Below are 18919 nucleotides of genomic sequence, written 5' to 3'. Positions count from 1 at the left end.
TGCAATTAATTGGTAGTGGTATCTTCTTTCTCATGATTTTTTTTTCATTGAACCTGTTCATTTTTAATTTCTGGGAAAGAGAATGGGATATTTGACATGTCTTCCTTCCTTCCTTCTTTTTTCCTTTCTTTCCTTTCTTTTCTTTTTTCCTCCCTCCCTCCCCCTCTTTCTTTCTTCCTTCCTTTCTTTTTCTTCCTTCCTTTTTTTTTCATTTATTCCCAGAAAAATGTAAATCCTATATAATAAAACTGAGTTGCCACATCTTCCCTCAACACCACACTGTAGTGCCTCAAGCCATGAAAATCTTTTCTGGCCTATTTTGACTAGATTATGAGATTCCAGCAGGACTGCCAACTTAATGTTCTATGGACTTTGTCAACCAGCCGTTCATTTAGTTCCATGGCAAATTAAAGAAAGGGGCTATAAAAAATAGTGACCGGGCGGTAGGTCTTTTTTCAGAAAAGTGAAGATAATAAGACAGTCATTGTTGGTAGCACTGTTAGCGTTCTTGTTTATTCCCCACTGATGGAAAGACTTTTGGCCCAAAACTGTGTGCAATATCAGCTGCTGTGTGGGAGGCTGCACACGATACCACATTAACACACAACATTCAACAATCCCATTCATTTGCTCACTACAATTGCTGTGGCGGTTTGTAGACTCTGAGGTTTGAATTCTTAAGTTAGCAATTGCCTTACCAGATGACAGTTTGAAAGCACATGGAGGGAGAAAAAAATTAAAATAACAAACCGAAAAAATTTATGCCATAATTAATTTGAAACATGTTTCTTATTCTTTTAGGACTAAAATGGGTTGGGTTGTTAATCCTGGGTTATCTCTTGCGAAATCCATGGTTTAAAGCCTAGATATTTACTGAAATAAAATGACCAGCACAGTCATTTTCAAATCACAGGGGAGAGGGGGGGGGGGAAGATTAATGTCCTCTGTTCCTAATAGCATTTGAGAAACAGTCACATTCCCCTCCCCCTTCCCTCACCTCTTAAGAAAATTTCAGTTCTTAAGAATGTGAGTGGCTGCTCTGGCAGCACATTGAAAGAACTCTATGGTCAGCCATAGAACACACTCTTACAGTGCAAAGTGGGCAGTATTGTTTTCTAAAAAACTTGATGCTCAGTCACAGAATCCTCTCAGAACAGATGCTACATCTTGCAAGGCCAAGCATCCATTTGAACTACTGCTTTTTCAGAGTCCTATGATCAGTCATAGCACTAGCAATAGCACTTAGACTTATATACCGCTTCACAGTGCTTTACAGCCCTCTCTTAGCGGTTTACAAGAGTCAGCCTATTGCCCCCAACAATCTGGGTCCTCATTTTACTGGCCTCAGAAGGATGGAAGGCTGAGTCAATCTTGAGTCCCGTCAGGATAAAACTCCTGGCTGTGATCAGAACTAACCTGCAATGCTGCATTCTAACCACTGCGCCACCACAGCTCATCAGAGAATTTTCTAGAAGCAACTTTTTTTTAAAAAAAAAAATTCTTAATGAATTGACGGCATCATTCGCAGCAGAAACATGGGGGCTAATGGCAGCAGGACTGACACCCATGGATGCTGAGATACAAAAGACAGGTGCCCTCTTTTATTAGACTTTGAGAATTAAAAAACCATTTCAATGTATTTGACCACAAACCATGTTATGATCTTTTAAGGTAAAGATAAAGGTTTCCCCACACATGCATGTTAGTTGTTTCCAGCTCTAGGGGGCGGTGCTCATCTCCGTTTCAAAGTCGAAGAGCCAGCGCTGTCCAAAGACTTCTCCATGGTCATGTGGCCGGCATGACTAAATGCTGAGGGCGCATGGAGAGCTGTTACCTTCCCACCAAAGTGGTCTCTACTTTTCTACATTTTTTTTACGGGCTTTCAAACTGCTAGGTTGGCAGAAGCTGGGACAAGTAACGGGAGCTCACCCCATTATGCAGTGCTAGGGATTCGAACAGCTGAACTGCCATCTTCTGATTGACAAACTCAGCATCTTAGCCACTGAGCCATCACATCCCTTATTTTTTAAAGACCCATACAAATTCTGCTTCTGGAAGGTTAATAGATATTGGTTGCATGAGATGGAAAGCTTTTATTCTGGGACTTTCAGAGGTTTCTAACCCACTCCAGAATCATGTCTCAATAGAGCAAGAGAAGAGTATTGCCCTGACCTAAACATGTGCTAATAGCTGGTTCAGTGTAGGGGATAAAAGCTATTTACCTTGGGGTAAGATGGGCGTTCAACAACTTTAATAATTAAAAGAAAGACACTAGTCATGCCTTGAGACAGAGGCTCTTTCTAATGGAACCAGCCTAGGAAGAACTCAATGGCAAGCCAGTTCCGAAAGTGTTACCAAATAGTTGTCAAGAATCAACACTGACTCAAAGGGGAGAGAAAAATGGGTAAACATATTTGCACGCAACCTGGACTTTATGAATTATTCAAGTGGGTAAAGCTTTCTGGAGTGGGTAAACCTGCTTCAGAGATAACGTGAAGCAGAGAGAATATAGACTGAAATGACCAAGAGAGAATGCAATATTGATTCCATTGGAGGAAGAGTGTGCTCTGTAGAAAATAAGAATCAAAATGCCATATTTTTCGGCGTATAAGATGCACCTTTTCATCCTCAAAAAGAGGGTGAAAATCTGGGTGTGTCTTATACACTGAATACAGCATTTGTGGCCTACCGAAACCATATCCCTTTGCAAAATGGACGTGCAGAGGGTTTGGGAGGCTTGCAAAGTGCTCCTGGGGGCTGGGGAGGGCACAAATGAGTGAAAAACGGGCCAACTTTGCTCATTTTTGCCCCCCAGTCCCCAGGAGCACTCTACAAGCCTCCCTAAGCTCTGCATGCCCCCCCTTTTTTTGCAAAACATAGAGGTGTGCAGATGGTTTGGGAGGCCTGCAGAGTGCAAAAACTTTTTTAAAAAGTTTACCTCTTCAAAATCATGGTGTGTCTTATACTCCTGTGCATCTTATAGTCCAAAATATACGGTTGTTCAACTGTTGCCAGGTTTCATTTCATGTGCCTTGAGATCTTGTGACGGTTTGATTAATTTATGTGTTTTGCCAAGACTGGACTGTGCTACTGAAGCAGAAAAGATTAGAAAGGGAGGAAAAGTGAGAAACTATTAATGTGTGTTTATAATTCCCACCCTCACCTAAAGGATGAACCCAAAGCTATCACACTTAGAGACTCTAGCATTCATCAATCAGGATACCGTGAGTTCCAATCCCACCTTAGGCAGAATACCAACTAGATGACCTAGAACTATCATATTGTAAACTGAAGATGAGTTAGACATTTGCTTTTCATTTTACTGATTTATTTTTTTTGCCGCCCATGTCCTATAGCAGGGGTGTCAAATTTGCAATGACACGTTGTCATCACGTGATGTAGCATGACTTTTTCCCCTTGACTAAAATGAGGGTGGGCGTAGCCAGTGCGTGATGCATCCAGCCCCTGTGCCCCAAGTTTGAGTCCCTTGTCCTATAGGGTGACTCAGATATTATGTGGCTGCAAAATAGGCAAAGGTGATTTTGCGCGTCATCCCCAGAAATGTAGTTTTCAACAGAAGGGAAAATAATAGTTTGGTCTGCATTTGGCCAGACCATACTTCAAGTATTGCATGTAGTTATGGATCTCACACATTAAGACATTCTACGACTGAAGATTGAAGGTTTCCTGATGCAAAGAGAAGTTTGAGAGAAGATATATTAGCACCCTTCAAGTATCTGAAGATTTATTTTCCATCACTGCAGAATGATAATGCACTTGATAATGGATTTAAGTTCTTGAAGGAAGATATTCACTAAGTGTTAGGGAGTTTTAGGGAGGAGGGAAAAACATTCAGCAATAGAATCTTTTGCAGAGATATAGTAGATGCCCCTTCACTTGAATCAGGTCAAAGTTAGAGAGCAATCTGTCTGGAATGCCTTAATTTGGATTCTCACACTGAGGAAGTGTAGCAATCCAAAAGTCTAAGACTTCTAATTGTATTAATGAATGCTCTCCTTATTTCTTGAATGCTGACTTCTTAAGAGCCTCTTCAAAAAGAAGCAGAAAAAGCCACCTGTCTATTTCGCACTTTACCCGACTTGTTATTTGTAGGCCTCTGACTAGGTTCATATAATGTATTAAGCCATATAGTCATGATGGTGAATCTATGGCATGTGCAACGTTGCCTGTTCCTCTTCCAGGTTTCTGGCGGCATGCACATGCGAAGATCAGCTGGCCTTTGTACGTGCGGCAGTGCTGCAAACTGGAAGAGCTGGACTTCCGTTTTCTGGTGTGAGCATGCATGCCAGCCAGCTAATCGGGGCATGCGCATGGGTGGCAGTAACTGGAAAACCTGCTGGCCACACGCATGTGCATGCCAGAAACCAGAAGTTCATTTTCCAGCACGCATATGCCCCTGGGCACCTCCTCTTCCTAGCTGTGGCCCAGACGAGTGCCCATGCGTGCGCAAAGTGCTCCCTTTTTGGCATGTAATACCACACCCGTGCATGCACTGTCCTTTTTCAGCACTCAGTGCCGAAAAAGTTCCCCATCACTGCCATATAGGGTTCATTGGCTTCCAATCAAAGCTTGAGATTAAAACTTGATCATTTGTTCATAAATCATGGTCTATTATTTGATGTGTTTTATGCCCCTATATCATTATGATTTTTTTTTCAAAAACAATGATTAAGCAATTCATGGTTTCATGCTTTAGGCTTTGTTTTCTGACTTGGTTATTTTGTCAGATTTGCAAATCCAGCAATGGGACCCCTTCATTCTGTAATAGATGTTCAGAGACCATTTGCCGCATTATGGTTATGCAGACTAAGAGGCTTGATATGGGTTTAATGTGACTCCCAAGGATTTTACATTAACTAGTCATTAGTCATCAGGAAGCAAATTCTGGAATACCTCTCTGATGGCATATCCCAGCCAAGCTTATTAAAATATATTTGATCCAGTAATTAGAGGCATATGGGATTGTATGCATTTCTTTGTGAAAAAATATAATACAAATGTTTGCAAAAGGAAAAGAAAATACTCTACAATTGAATACTAATCCAGTTTCTTGTTGTCAGATTTGTTAATTACATATACAGGAAAGAAGTAAAACAGATATTACTGATTAACATTCAATTTGCCAAGAACTGTTTCCAGAATGACAATTCTCGGTCCAACATCCCTTCATTTTTTTTCCCCATTTTGGGCAACATGGAGGCTCAGCCATTTGTTAAGCAATATGATGCACAATATACTTTAGTCACCTATAAATGGGGCTTCGTGTACATGTTATGAGGGTCCTCCTAGTAGAGAAACCAACCAACCACGGGCATCAAAGTAACGTAACATATTCATTTATTAGATATAAGTTTATTGGACTTTTCGGGAACCGAGAAAATGCTACTCTAAGGCAAACAGAGATAACATAGTTTTCTTCATTTCTGCATTTACTGACATCATATTATGAAGTCATCTCTGCTGACTTCATAATAAGAAACTATTCTCTCCCTTCTCCTTCTCTTTCTCCTTCTCCTTCTGCTATATCCATCATTGGACGTAGGCAATCATGTTGTCGATCCTATTTTTATCAACAGCTGCATGAAAAAAGTACTGCTGAATTTTGTCCAAACCAGTCCCTTAGATTTTGAAGCCACGATGTTCTTCTTCTGGACTTCATTTGCCTTCAATCTTTCCCTGGAGGATTAAAAAATTGTTTTGCTTAGAAGGTAATATTATTAGTACTAGTATGGATTGATAGTATGATTAGCATTAGTATAGATCCGTGATGGCGAACCTATGGCACACATCCACACGTGGCACACAGAGCCCTCACTGCAGACACACGAGCCATCACCCCAGCTCAGCTCCACCACGTGCCTCCTGCTATCCAGCTGGTTTTGGGGTGTCTACTGTGCATGTGTGGGAGAGGGGCCCATGCGGGGATGCGCATGCCTGCGCGGGAGTGGCAGACGGTTGCGGGTGCATGCATGGGAGTGGGGGAGCATGAGACTTGGGGACCGTCCATCTCTCTCAGCCCTAGGAAGCAAGCAATGGCAAACCACTTCTAAAAAAAAAACTTGCCAAGAAAACTACAAGGTCTTGTCCAAGCAGTCTCTGGAAATCTGATATGATTGAATGAAAGGGTGGTAAAAAAAAATCTATTGATAGCATATCTGCCTCCCCTTGAAGTTCATTCTTTTGGCTTTGAAATCTCAGCCTGGCCTCTAGTAAAGTCTGAGCACAGCCCGGTACGAATGCAAACATTCTATCCATCCTTTTTACAGATCTTTTTAAGATCTGTTAAAAAAGAAAAAAAACCCAGCATCCGTTTTTATTCCCCAACATATGTAGGTTTTGAGAAAAAGCCTGGGTAAACACATGGTAGCAAGTCTAAGTGTGGGTATAGGTGGGGAAAAGAGAGCAGAAGAGTGCCAGAATGGAACAGAATGAGAGGCCAAAAAGAAGGGGATGGCAGAAATGAAACTGACGGGAAAGATTGGCTTTTGCCAATCATAAAGGGCTGTGGATGGTTGCTGCTACATCCTTAGCTATTAAGAAGCCTGTGGTTTATAATCTTTGTGCATTCAGCAATACTTCTTTGTCTCAATTAGAATTTCAGCTCCTTTTTGTGATAGGCTCAGTTTTATCAGTTATTTGGTAGTCAGGTGCAACATGATAATCCCCTAGGAAATATGATCCGTGCAGATGGATTTGAATTTAGTTTGCTCCCTTTTTCATAAAAAATATTTCAGAATAACAACATCAGTTATTCCAACAGGTTATTATACTAAGCAGTATCATCAAAATCGGTAATGTTTTTTTCTTCTATTCTCGTGCATTTTCTTTGTTCTGTATTTTAGCTTTCTGCCAAAGTAACATTATAGTATATCAGCATCATCTTGCACATTTTAAAAAACTGTTACACCAAAGATAAGCACATTCTGTGTGGAAAGAACAATTTGTAGGAAGTATAAGTTCTAATTTATAACCCAAACTGATTTGCTATTGGCATAACAACTGGGCAACAGATATCTAGCAGCCCTTCTCAAACAGATTCATTATATGCTGTCTAATTGTCAGGCACATGTAAGCAGGCCTACTACACATGTAAGGTTCAAGCTCACAACTTTATTATATTCTGGCTATTATACAGGAATCTTCCTAGACTGCCAGCCTTGGCCTGGGAACAGATAGATAAGATTCTATGGAGCTTGAGGGGGTCTCAGTTCTGGACCACAAGGACTCAAGGCTCAGACATTGATTGAGGCCTTCCACTCAGGGATGGGCTTCAAAAATTTTAGCAATGGGTTCTCTGCCCAATTGCTGGGTGGGCGTGGCCATGGTGAGTGTGGTCTAGTCAACCTCTTGCACCATGGCAGGGGGGCATTTTTGCCCTCCCTGTGCTCCAGAGGCCTTCTGGAGGCTGCAAATGGGCATATTTCTGGCCTTTCTGAACTTCCAGTAGTTTTTTGCCCTCCTCATGTGTACCCTGCACTTACCTGCATCCAAAATGGGCCGCATGGGGACTCCTTGGAGGGGCAAGGCAGGGTGGGTGGAGTCAGCCAAGAGTGGGATTTGGGGGTTCTCCGAATTGCACAGAATCTTAGCTGAAGGTCTCCCGAACCCCTGCGAACCCCCAGCAGCCCACCCCTGCTTCCACTGCCTCACTGGGTGTTTCCCAACATCAGCATTGTTGCCAGATTCATTATTTGGAATTTTAAGAGTAGTAGATCATTCCATCTTTGCTACAGTTCCTCGGGAGTCTTTAAAGAGAAAGAAAATGTTAGATGCAAACACAGAGAGAGGCCGACAGACAGCGGCAGAGAGAAACAGAGACAGAGGCAGAAGGCAGAGACAGAGTAGAAATCTTCTTCCTCACAGAAACTACTTGCTACTCTAAAAAGAAAAAGAGAGTTCAACAGGAACTCTCCTTTGATAACAGATCCCCATGAAATTGTTGCCTGACTGGCATAGGATTTTTCTCTTGTTGGGTTTTCAAATTTTAAATATACATACCATATTTTCCCCAAAATAAGACAGGGTCTTATTTTCTTTTGACCCCCCGAAATAAGCACTTGGCCTTATTTTTGAGGAGGTCATTATTTCTGAGATGCAGGAGGCAGCGAATGTGGGCACCTCATGGCTGCTGCTGTGTTGCAATATTTTCAGGGGAGGACTTATTTTAGTGCATGCGCTCAAAAGCCCGATTGGGCTTATTATCCAGGGAGGTCTTATTTTCAGGGAAACTGAATTGTACTATGCTTACAAACAGTAATTGTGTGGAAGAAAATTCAGCGAGAGACTCTGGAAGATCATTTTTATGACTTCACTTATTGTATGCTTAGAGAATCAGTTTTTCTGTCTTTGGAGGCCATCCACTCAAGATAAGGACTTGTCTGCGTCCCCAGGGTCTAATGCTGAATGTTCCACTGGGCAGAGACGTGCGGTCAGGGGAGGCAGGGGAGGCAGCGCCTCACTGCTCTCATCATGAAAAGAAAAAAAAGGGAAAAGGTGCTGAGGAGCCTCGGGGAATGGGACCACGTGTGCAGGAGGGAGGTGTAGAAAGCTCCTCTAGCCTCAGCCTCCCTCCTACACATGTGGTCCCATTCCCTGCCTTCCTGAGTCAACATGAAGGGGACCGCAGCTCGCGATCCCCTTCATGTTGACTCAGGAAGGCGGGGAATGAGCCCACGTGTGCAGGACAGAGGAGGTGCAGGAGGCTCCTCTAGCCTCAGCCTCCCTCCTGCACACGTGGTTCCATTCCCCGCCTTCTGTCGGGTTCTGACGCCGGAGCTCATGGTTCCAGGGCGAATGCGCATGCGCGAGAGGCTCCCTTCCTCGCACTGAGCAATGGCAGGTTTACGGGAAGTTGCTCATGAAAGCAGAAAGTGCGACGGACTTTTCGGACCGGCGGCTACCGTTTCCCTGCCAGCTCACTCGCGAAAGGACCTTGGAAACCGAGTTGTGGCCGGTGCCTTGTTAAGAATTGCACTGCTGAAAGAGACAGAGAGAAAAAGCAGATGCATTTTTTTTACAATTATTATTTTGTGATATGATATTGAACGTAGCGCTTAGAAGGCCATGGCTGATTCCAAGAAAACTAAGCGGGGTCAGATTTGATTAATCTTCGGTTAGGATCAGGACCCAGGAAATCCTAGGCGGGGAATGGGACCACGTGTGCAGGAGGGAGGCTAGGGCAGCCTCAGCCTCCTGCACATGTGGTCCCATTCCCCACCTTCCTGATGATGTCACCAGCCTCACCAGCCATAAACCTCACCGCACATCACTGCCACTGGGTCATTTCTTCCTATAGTGCCTAAAAAGAACCCATTAATTTACCACCGATAAATTTGGAAGGAATACCACTAGAAAAAGTTGAAAGGATCACGTACCTCGGTTCTAATTTACATGAAAGCTGGAACATGACCACTGAAGTAAAGACAAGGATAGAGAAAGCTTGAACAGCATTCTTTAAAATGAAAAAGGTCTTCTGCAGTCATGACATAAGCCCAAGACTGAAAATCAGGCTTGTCAGATGTTACATCTTTTCTATCCTGCTCTACGGAGTAGAGAGTTGGTCACTGACAGAAAGCCACTTGGAAATATGGATTTACAGATGGCTGTTACATATAAACTGGGTTGACAAAATCAGAAATGAGGAAGTGATAAGCCATCTGGGAAAGCAAAGGAAATTAATTAAAACCATTAAAAACCTGTAGTTAGACTAGTTCGGACATGTGATGTGACACCCAGAAAAATACGGCATCCTTCACTTAATCCTCCAGGGAAAGATTGAAGGCAAATGAGGTCTAGGCAGAAGAAGAACATCATGGCTTCAAAATCTAAGGGACTGGTTTGGACAAAACTCAACAGCAATTTTTTAGTGTGGCTGTTGATAAAAATACGATCGCCAACATGATCACCAAGGTCCAATGATGGATATAGCACATGAAGAAGAAGAAGTGGCTAAATCAAGATACTGTCTCAAGCAGATTTCAAAATGCTGCTGCTCTGCTCACTGTGTGAATATTTGATGTGGGGCTTTCTGAACTGAGATTTCTGAATGAAATTGTGGTTGGAAGCATCATATAAAACAACTCCAAAACAATTCAGAAAATTGAAGATGCTTATTCTCATGTCAAATGCCACTATTTCGGAATTGGTTCACACGTCTGGACCCAACCACTTTTCCAAATTGATTCAAAAGCCTACATCAGTTCACATTAGTTGGCTGAATTTACTTCACATTAATTTTTAAACTTGATGTGGATCAAGACTGATTGGACAGCCACTTGTCTGAAATGGTATTGGTACCATGCTTGAGCAGGGGGTGGACTAGAAGACCTCCAAGGTCCCTTCCAGTTCTAGTCTGACTCTTGTTTCAACATAGCAAGAATATAAAATTTTCTTTAGACCAATTCCTTTATTTTTTTCCTTGTTCCCCATGAGATATTATCTCCTTGTTCCCCATGAGATATTATCTCCTTGTTCCCTATGAGATGATATTATCATGGCGCCCTACTTAGAAAAAGGACCAGCTCTGCCAAACAATTTCTACAAACCTTATTGCTCTGAATTTCAGCAGCATGCACCCAATTCATTAGGCAGAGATAAAATAAATAAAGGCAGCCTCTTCAGATGGTTAATAACTGATGGAAATTTAAGGGAAAAATTCCTCTTAAGTTCAAAAGTCAACCCTGCTCTACATGTGTCCTACATTACCCCAATGTGGTTTGAGTCCACTGTAGGGATCAGGGATTTATTTTAATTTTTTAAATTGTAACAATTTCTCTGAGTAAAAGAACTACATAAAATAGGGATCTTTTGTATTCAGTTGCCAGGAAAAGCAAGCTGAACTAAATAATTGTAACCAGATTTCTTGATCCTGTCTATCTGCATCACTTCTCAAGTCATTTTCTTCCAAACACGTCTTAGGATTTTGGGCTGAACTGTGTAGATTTTAGATAAGTGCCCATCTGTTCATATGTTACAATCATGGATTGAAAAACCAAAAAAAAAAAAAAAACCCAAACCAAATTTCCCAAATCAAACAACTCAATGTAGTCACATTGCTTACAACAGCAAGCAGCAACAACAAAAGCCCACACAACATTAAAATATATACAGTACAGAAATATAAAATATTAAAACAGTGATCAAGTACCATAACAAAAGGCATGGGAATTCCCATTCTGTTTGGAATTTTTTTCCAATCAAATTTCTTAAAATTCTAAATTCTTTCATAAGCAGAGTGGGGGAAATGAGTTTTTTTTTAAAAAAAGAAATGAGGAGAGGGAAGCAAAACTGCAGAATTCATTACAACTTTGAGTGCAGGAATCATAAAAATATATATTTCAATTCCTTTATATTCAACCAGATTGCCAGAAGGTACATGGTCCTCTCCATGCCAGAAATGGCTTTAGGTACTTAGCTACGTCAACAGAAGTGCATTATTAATAAGATTTTTTGTAAATAAATAAATAAATAAATAAATCCAGATTTCTTCATAAGCAATATGGGAGAAACTGAGATTAAAAATCACAATAACAGTCAAATGTGGGAGAAAATGAATCATTTATCTATGAATTAGATAAATGATGTATTTTTAAATGGGTGTCTTTTAAAAAAAAAAGTTGAGCCTGTTCTGCTACCTTCGACAACAGACCAGCTAACATGGGAAAATCTAATTCTTGCACTGACACAGTGAGAAACACTATAGAAATAAGGATGAGCAAATCACTCTGTTTCTTGCCTGTGATATTTTTGCATAAAGACTCCATAAATCTATCTGTTTTTACACTAATTCACTCTTAAATTAATCTGTTTTTTTTTTAAATCAAAATGGCAGCACTACATTCATATTTCCATAGGAATATGCATTTGGGCCTACCAAGACATAGGCTCTTCAGGATCAATCTATATAGAACACATCGACGAATCCAGGGACTTTCTAATTACTGGTCAGAAAGGTAGCAGAAAGGAGAAATTCTCTGGTTTTCTGATTCCTTCTGTAGATGCAAAGAAAAATCTATCTACTGCAAACAATAGGATCCAGTATTTTTTCAATCAGCCCACTACCTCTGAAAAATTCTCTCTTACTAAAGGCCTGGTGAACTATTTAATGGAGGACCACCTCCACAGAACTTTCAACCTGTCCATTCTTTGCCCTCCCCAATGTTGAAATTTCCAGTATCAGGATCTATGACCCCTCTGGATTTTACTCCACTAGTTGTTGCCAACTATAGGGGGCAGTGCTTATCTCCATTTATGGCCAGCATGACATCAAATAGTGCTGTTACCTTCCCATGAAAATTGTACCTATTTTTCTAATTGCATTTATATGCTTTCAAGCTGCTAAGTTGGCAAGAGCTGGGGCAAGGATGGGAGCTCACCCAGTGACTTGGAGCTAGGGTCTCAAACCTGGCCTGCCAGTTTATGAACTGACAAGCCCAGCACCTTAACCACTGAGGCACTATGCTGCCCAGTATCAGGAAGAGCCAAATTCAAAAGCCAACACAGAAAGTGGTTTGTGGTTTTCCTCCTCATAAATTAATACCCCCGTTCTAGCCTTGAGGGAGGGAAATAATGTGAACTCAGGAGGCTCATCAATTCCAGTCTTCTCTCCCACTTAACCTACTCACTCTTCTTCCATAATTAGTTTTGAAATTCAAATATGACCAAGATGTTTCTTATATGTCTTTCTTAATCACTTTAATATTCAATCCATATTCATTCGGCTTCCATTCATTTTTCACTCTATCTCCTCTTGCTTCCTACCCTTTTTATTTTTTAATCAGCTGATATATACATATATATCTATATATATAAAAGCCAAGTATCACTCACATCACAAAATCTCCAGAACCGGAAAGCCTACAAACTTGAAATTTGACACGTAAGTTCCACTGGCTTCTAGGTGCTCGCTAAGAAAGGATTTTTCAAAGTGACCATCAGATCATTAGTATTTCTTATACAGTAATTAACACGCTCTGATGTAAGGAGTTCTACTCCCCCTCCCCACCAGAAAAATAACTCTGTTCCAACTGCCAGTTGCCTCACATTCCGTTACCTCAGTTCAAACTAGCAGATGTTCAACTCCTTCACTCAGGAGTGGTCTGGGGCTCCTTACAGTACTAAACATCAGTACCTCACCAATATGTCTACGCCTTCCACCTATGGAGCTGCTTCTGGCTCAAGGTGGTGGAAGCAATATTCTCTTATGTGTTTCAATCACCAATCACCACTGAGCAAACAGATTGAACTGGAGTGAACCAGATTTCTCCTGCACTGCATGCATATGTGTATGTATTGTATTGATATAGATAGAGAGATAGAGAGATAGAGAGATAGAGAGATAGAGATATAGAGAGATAGAGAGATAGAGAGATAGAGAGATAGAGAGATAGAGAGATAGAGAGATAGAGAGATAGAGAGATAGAGAGATAGAGAGATAGATAGATAGATAGATAGATAGATAGATAGATAGATAGATAGATAGATAGATAGATAGATAGATATAGAGAGAGATGACTCTAGGTAGCAAACATAGGATTAAAAAATAAATAAATAACCCAAAATAATAAAGAACACTGACACAGTAATAACACAAAAGGCAATCTTTATACCCAATTCCCCCTGATTTTCATTTGTATTTCTCTTGATATATCAAACTCTAACTTGCATATAATGAAGTGGGCTATGACCTTTGCAATGCACAGGTTTTGTCTTCATTTTTTATTCCCAGGTGGTTGTTTTTATGCATTTATGCCTAATACTAACACATCAAGAAATATGATGTTTGAACGACAGGAGTCTCTTTGAAGTATGCTTGTTATGCCACCAACTGGATTTTTTAAAAAAAAAAAACTATTGCTCCCTCCCTTATATAATCAATAAAAAGCATGGTTTAACGTTGGGAAAGGAGGGAATGGAATGCATCTATTTATGCAGTAGAAATAAATCAAAGTAGCTCTGTCTAGGGAATGAAAATTGTCTTTTTTTCTGGTGTCTGTGATTGTTAGGAAAAGAGACCCCTGGCTTCTCCTAGCTTGAGATATCCAAATATCATGTGGTCACTGAACATTTCCACTTATGTGTGTTCTTACATTTTTCAGGAAACCATGATGGATATTTATGGGGAAAGGAGCAGAGCAATTACAGAATTCTGTGTGATCAAAATATTTTGGTGTTTTTTCTGGATATGAACTGCTTCTTTATTTTATTTTATTTTATTTTAAAAACTGATTTTCTCCTCTTACAATGGGAATAACAGCATATTATTTTTTTTAAATAATATATTATTTATAATATTTTTTATGAAGGAAAAATAGCTTGAAAGCAATTGTGGTATTTCGTCCTAAATATAAATGTAGTTATTATCTTGGAAACAACATGTTTAGGATGGGTTGTTTTTTTTAAAAAAAAAAGTTCTAGGCCAGCTTTATGCAGAATACATTTTTCACATTAAAAATTTTGGAATATGAACAAAACATTGGGTTTTTTTTTTGAAAGGGAGTCTCTGAATGAGGCATCCATCCAAATTACTCAATTAGAGGGAAAAATGGTAGAGAGGAACAGAGAAGTCTCAATAAAGGAGAATATTTGTAGCTCAGGGTTGAAACGAAGGGTTCTTGGTGCTCTCTAAGCTTGGTTGTTTTCCTGCTGACCTTTGATTACCCAAAGCAGGTAACATCAGCACTGATGATATTATCTAGTTTGGGTAATGAAACTTCTGCAAGAAAACAACCAAGCTTAGAGAGCATCAGGGACGTGTGGTCAGGGGAAGCAGGGGAGGCAGAGCCTCACCGCTCTCATCATGAAAATTTTTTTTAAAAAGGGAAAAGGGAAAAGGCACTGAGGAGCCTTCTGCACACGTGGTCGGGAATGGGAGCGCTCCGTCGTCCCCTTCATGTTGACTCAGGAGTCAGGAAGGAGGGGAATGGGACCACGTATGCAGGAGGCTACTCTAGCTTCAGCCTCCCTCCTGCACACATCCCATTCCCCGCCTTCCTAAGTCAACATGAAAGGGACCGTGGAGCGTGAGCCGCGATCCCGCGGCTCATGCTCCGCGATCCCCTTCATGTTGAATCAGGAGTCAGGGAGGAGGGGAATTCCCCTCCTTCCTGACTCCTGAGTCAACATGAAGGGGACCGTGGAGCACGAGCTGCGGGATCGCGGCTCACGCTCCACGGTCCCCTTCATGTTGACTTAGGAAGGCGGGGAATGGGACGTGCGCAGGAGGGAGGCTGATGTGGTCCCATTCCCCTCCTTCCTGAGTCAACCTGAAGGGGACCGCGGCTCACGCTGATGACGTCACCAGCCTCACCAGCCATAAACCTCACCGCACGTCACTGGAGAGCATCAAGGATCCCGCACAGAGAAGTGTAATAGTGAAGGTACTGGAATAGGGCCAGGAAGATAGCAATAGCACTTACACTTATATAACACTTCACAGTGCTTTATAGCCCTATCTAATCGATTTATAGAGTCAGCATATTCCCCCAACCCTCCAACAATCTGGCTTCTCATTTTACCGACCTCAGAAGGATGGAAGGCTAAGTTAACTGTGAGCTGGTGAGAATTAAACTGTTGACAGTCGGCAGAGTTAGCCTGCAATACTGTTTTTTAAGCACCACACCACCATGGCTCATTGGTGCAGGTCCAGGTCCAATTCCTCCTTCGGCCACACAAGTTTACTGGGTGACTTTAGATCAATCCATTCACTCTCAGCCCCCCCTGCCCCCTCCATTTAGGATGAAATCCCCCCCCCAGTATTCACAGGATTCTTGTTGGGAAGGGAAAATACATCTTGGAACCTGGTTAGACCCAAGGACAGGGGTGGGATTCTATCAGTTCGGCCCAGTTTGGGTGTACTGATAGCTCCGAAGATCATCTGAGAGTGAACTGGTTCGCTCTGACTTCAGGTGGACCTGCCTGCCCCTGGGCTATATTCACCTATATTTCCTTGTTTTTTAGCCCAACTGATAGGCACGGCAGAGCCAATTGCTGCGCCTCGGCTGTTTTGGTGCATCTCAGCTGCAGTAGAAGGTAATTTTTTTAGCTTTGTTTTTAACTTACTGCATGCGTGCGCCAGCAAAGGAAGCACTCAGCAAACTGGTTGTTAGACCGTTTGAATCACTTCACTGCCCAAGGACATAAAAATTTGAACACTACTGCTAAATAGCAAAATACTAATGAATTTCTCTCTGTATATAAAATCAATTACTACACCATTAACTAAAGCTTACATATACCATATTTATTATTTTCTAATCATTGCAATCATGCTTTTGAAAATGGATTGGACCTTCATCAAAAAGTTTGAGCCGTGTTCAGCAACATACATGATAACTAACTTTCTTGGTATATGACCTAGCAAATCCCAGAAGGTCCACATAACGTTCCTAGTGAGGACTCATTGGCATCATCATAAGGCAGTGGGTCTCAAACAGAAATGAGCATGAGGGAAGGAAAGAAGCCCAACTGAGCTGATCATTGTAGATAATTCATGCAAGCAAGCCAAACCATGTTCTGTAGGGAAAGGCAAAAGACCCCCAGACTGACCTGTATGATAGATTTTTTTCCCCTGACATCAGATACCAGTCAGGTTAAAATAGGGGTGGGCTCCTCCGGGTTCCCCCCAGTTTGGGTGATCCTCTAGCGAAGATTCTGTGTGGTTCAGTGAACCCCCAAATCCTCTGCCTGGCTGGCCCTGCCCACCCCACCCCGACTCTCCCAGGAGTTTCTACTTGGCCTATTTTGGATGCCAAGTAAGTGCAGGGTCCATATGAAGGGTCGGGGAGGGTGAAAAATGGGCCTCCGAGAGGCTCTGGAAGGCCAGAAATTGGCCCATTTCCGGCCTCCAGGGAGCCTCCGGAATCCGGGAGAGGCCATTTTCACCCTCCTAGAGGTTCAAGGAAAGCCTCCAGAGCCTGGGGAGGGTGAAAACAGCCCCCCTACCATGGTGCAGGAGGCCAACTAGCCCATGCCCAGCATGCCCACTCCCACCCAGCAACCCGGCAGAGAACCCGTTGCTAAATTTTTTGAAGCCCACCCCTGGATTAAAATATAAGGAAAGAAAGTCCTTCCGAACAAGGAGTAATGGCTATATAAATTTCAAGAACTTTCAACCATGTCTATCTCAAAGTTACTCGTGACCAAGAAGTCAGCATTCGGCTTCCTTGTTCAAACATTCAAGTGCCTTGCTATAAATGAAAGGAAATGAAAAAAACTCCCTCCACAATAGGACACACGTCTTCACAATAATATCGTTAATTGTGGCATTGCTGTTTTTGAGATCTGCGCTCATTCACTGCAGCTTCTCTTTAGGACATAAAACATTGATTTGGCAAAATGCTTCCACACATGGGAACATGCTTCAATGAATGGGTTTAAAGCAATAACTTCAGTGCTTTCTTGCAAAACAAAGAGGCCCATGTGTTTCGCCTTTGCAGGATGAGGGCTGGAGAGGTCATTTCTGAGAAATAACAGGCTTTAATTCTTAGAAGAATATAAAAAGTGATGTTTGGCATGGCTTTCAGCTTACTTTTCATTAAAAAAATATCTGCTTAACCAAAACTGGGACGCATCCTTCAGATCTAATCCAGGATCCATAAACGCTAAAGAGAGGGCAGCTGAAGATGAAATGTTTATGTTGTTGTAGGAGAGGAGAGGGAGACAGAGAGAAAGGATGTTTTGCATTTTGCTTGTGGATGCCAGGGGTTCCTTGCTCCCCATCTCCAGCTGATAAAAGAGAAAAGCGGGGCCCGCGTGAAATGGGAGGGAGAATGGCAGCTCCCCTGTTGTCAGCTCTCCAGAACGGAGGGATCAGGAGGATCCCAATGGCCTGACAGCTGAAACAGATGAGGCAGCCCACCACCTATGTAAACAAAAAGGCAGGCTGGGCCTGATGGTGCTCAGAGATATGACCTTGCCCATAGAGCCGCTGAGTCTAGACTCCAGATGTGTTCTCACTGTTAGCAAGCCAATTGCAATCCAAGTGGTAAATATTTCTACCAGATGACAGTGGTCTCTGTTACAGAAATGAGGGGGGAATGGACAGAAATGGGAGAGAGAAAATGAGCACTGGGCACCATTGCCTGCTTAGAAAAATACTCTGCATCATCTGAAAGAAGTTAGGGGGGCAATTATTTAAATAGGTCACACACACATTTCTACCGCCCCCCTTTGCCATGTTCGGTTGAAAGGGATCCAAGACAAACTGGAGGCAATTGAACTAAATTAGTCGCTTTAAGTGTACTGAATCGGAGGGCTTCAAAAAGGATCAAAAGAGGCTGCGTTAAACACTGGAATTGTAGTACTTTGAGGTAAAGATGGGAGGGGAGGGGAAGGCAGGTTCCTGCTGCATGCAGCTAATGCAAAAACCACTGTTTTTAGCAGACAATAACGAAACCACAGTAGACATGGGAAGGGAAGGCCGATCATCTGAGATTTGTGTTCCTGACCACAACTTATCATATTAAATCAGGGCAGCCAAACTAAGCCTCTTGCAAAGTTGGGCATGATAAAGGATCAAAATGGCAGGGACCTAACAGTGGCAGAAGAGATTAAGAAGAGGTGGCAAAATTGCACAGAAGAACTTTATAAGAACGAGCTTAACATACCTGATAACCAAGATGGGGTGGTCACTGACCTCGAGCCAGACATCCTAGAATGTGAAGTCAAATGGGCCTTAGGAAATCTGAGTAACAACAAAGCTAGTGGAGGTGACAGTATTCCAGCTGAGCTATTCAAAATCTTAAAAGACGGTGCAGTAAAAGTGCTACACTCAATTTGCCAGCAAATTTCTCCAATGTTGGATCATGGAGAAAGCTAGGGAGCTCCAGAAAAGCATCTACTTCTGTTTCATTGACTATGATAAAACCTTTGGTTAGGTGGATCACAACAAATTGTGGCA

Source organism: Natrix helvetica (genome assembly GCF_964273705.1).
Source record: "Natrix helvetica genome assembly, chromosome: 2".
Classification (NCBI taxonomy): Eukaryota; Metazoa; Chordata; class Lepidosauria; order Squamata; family Natricidae; genus Natrix; species Natrix helvetica.
Note: the sequence above shows the minus strand (reverse complement) of the source record.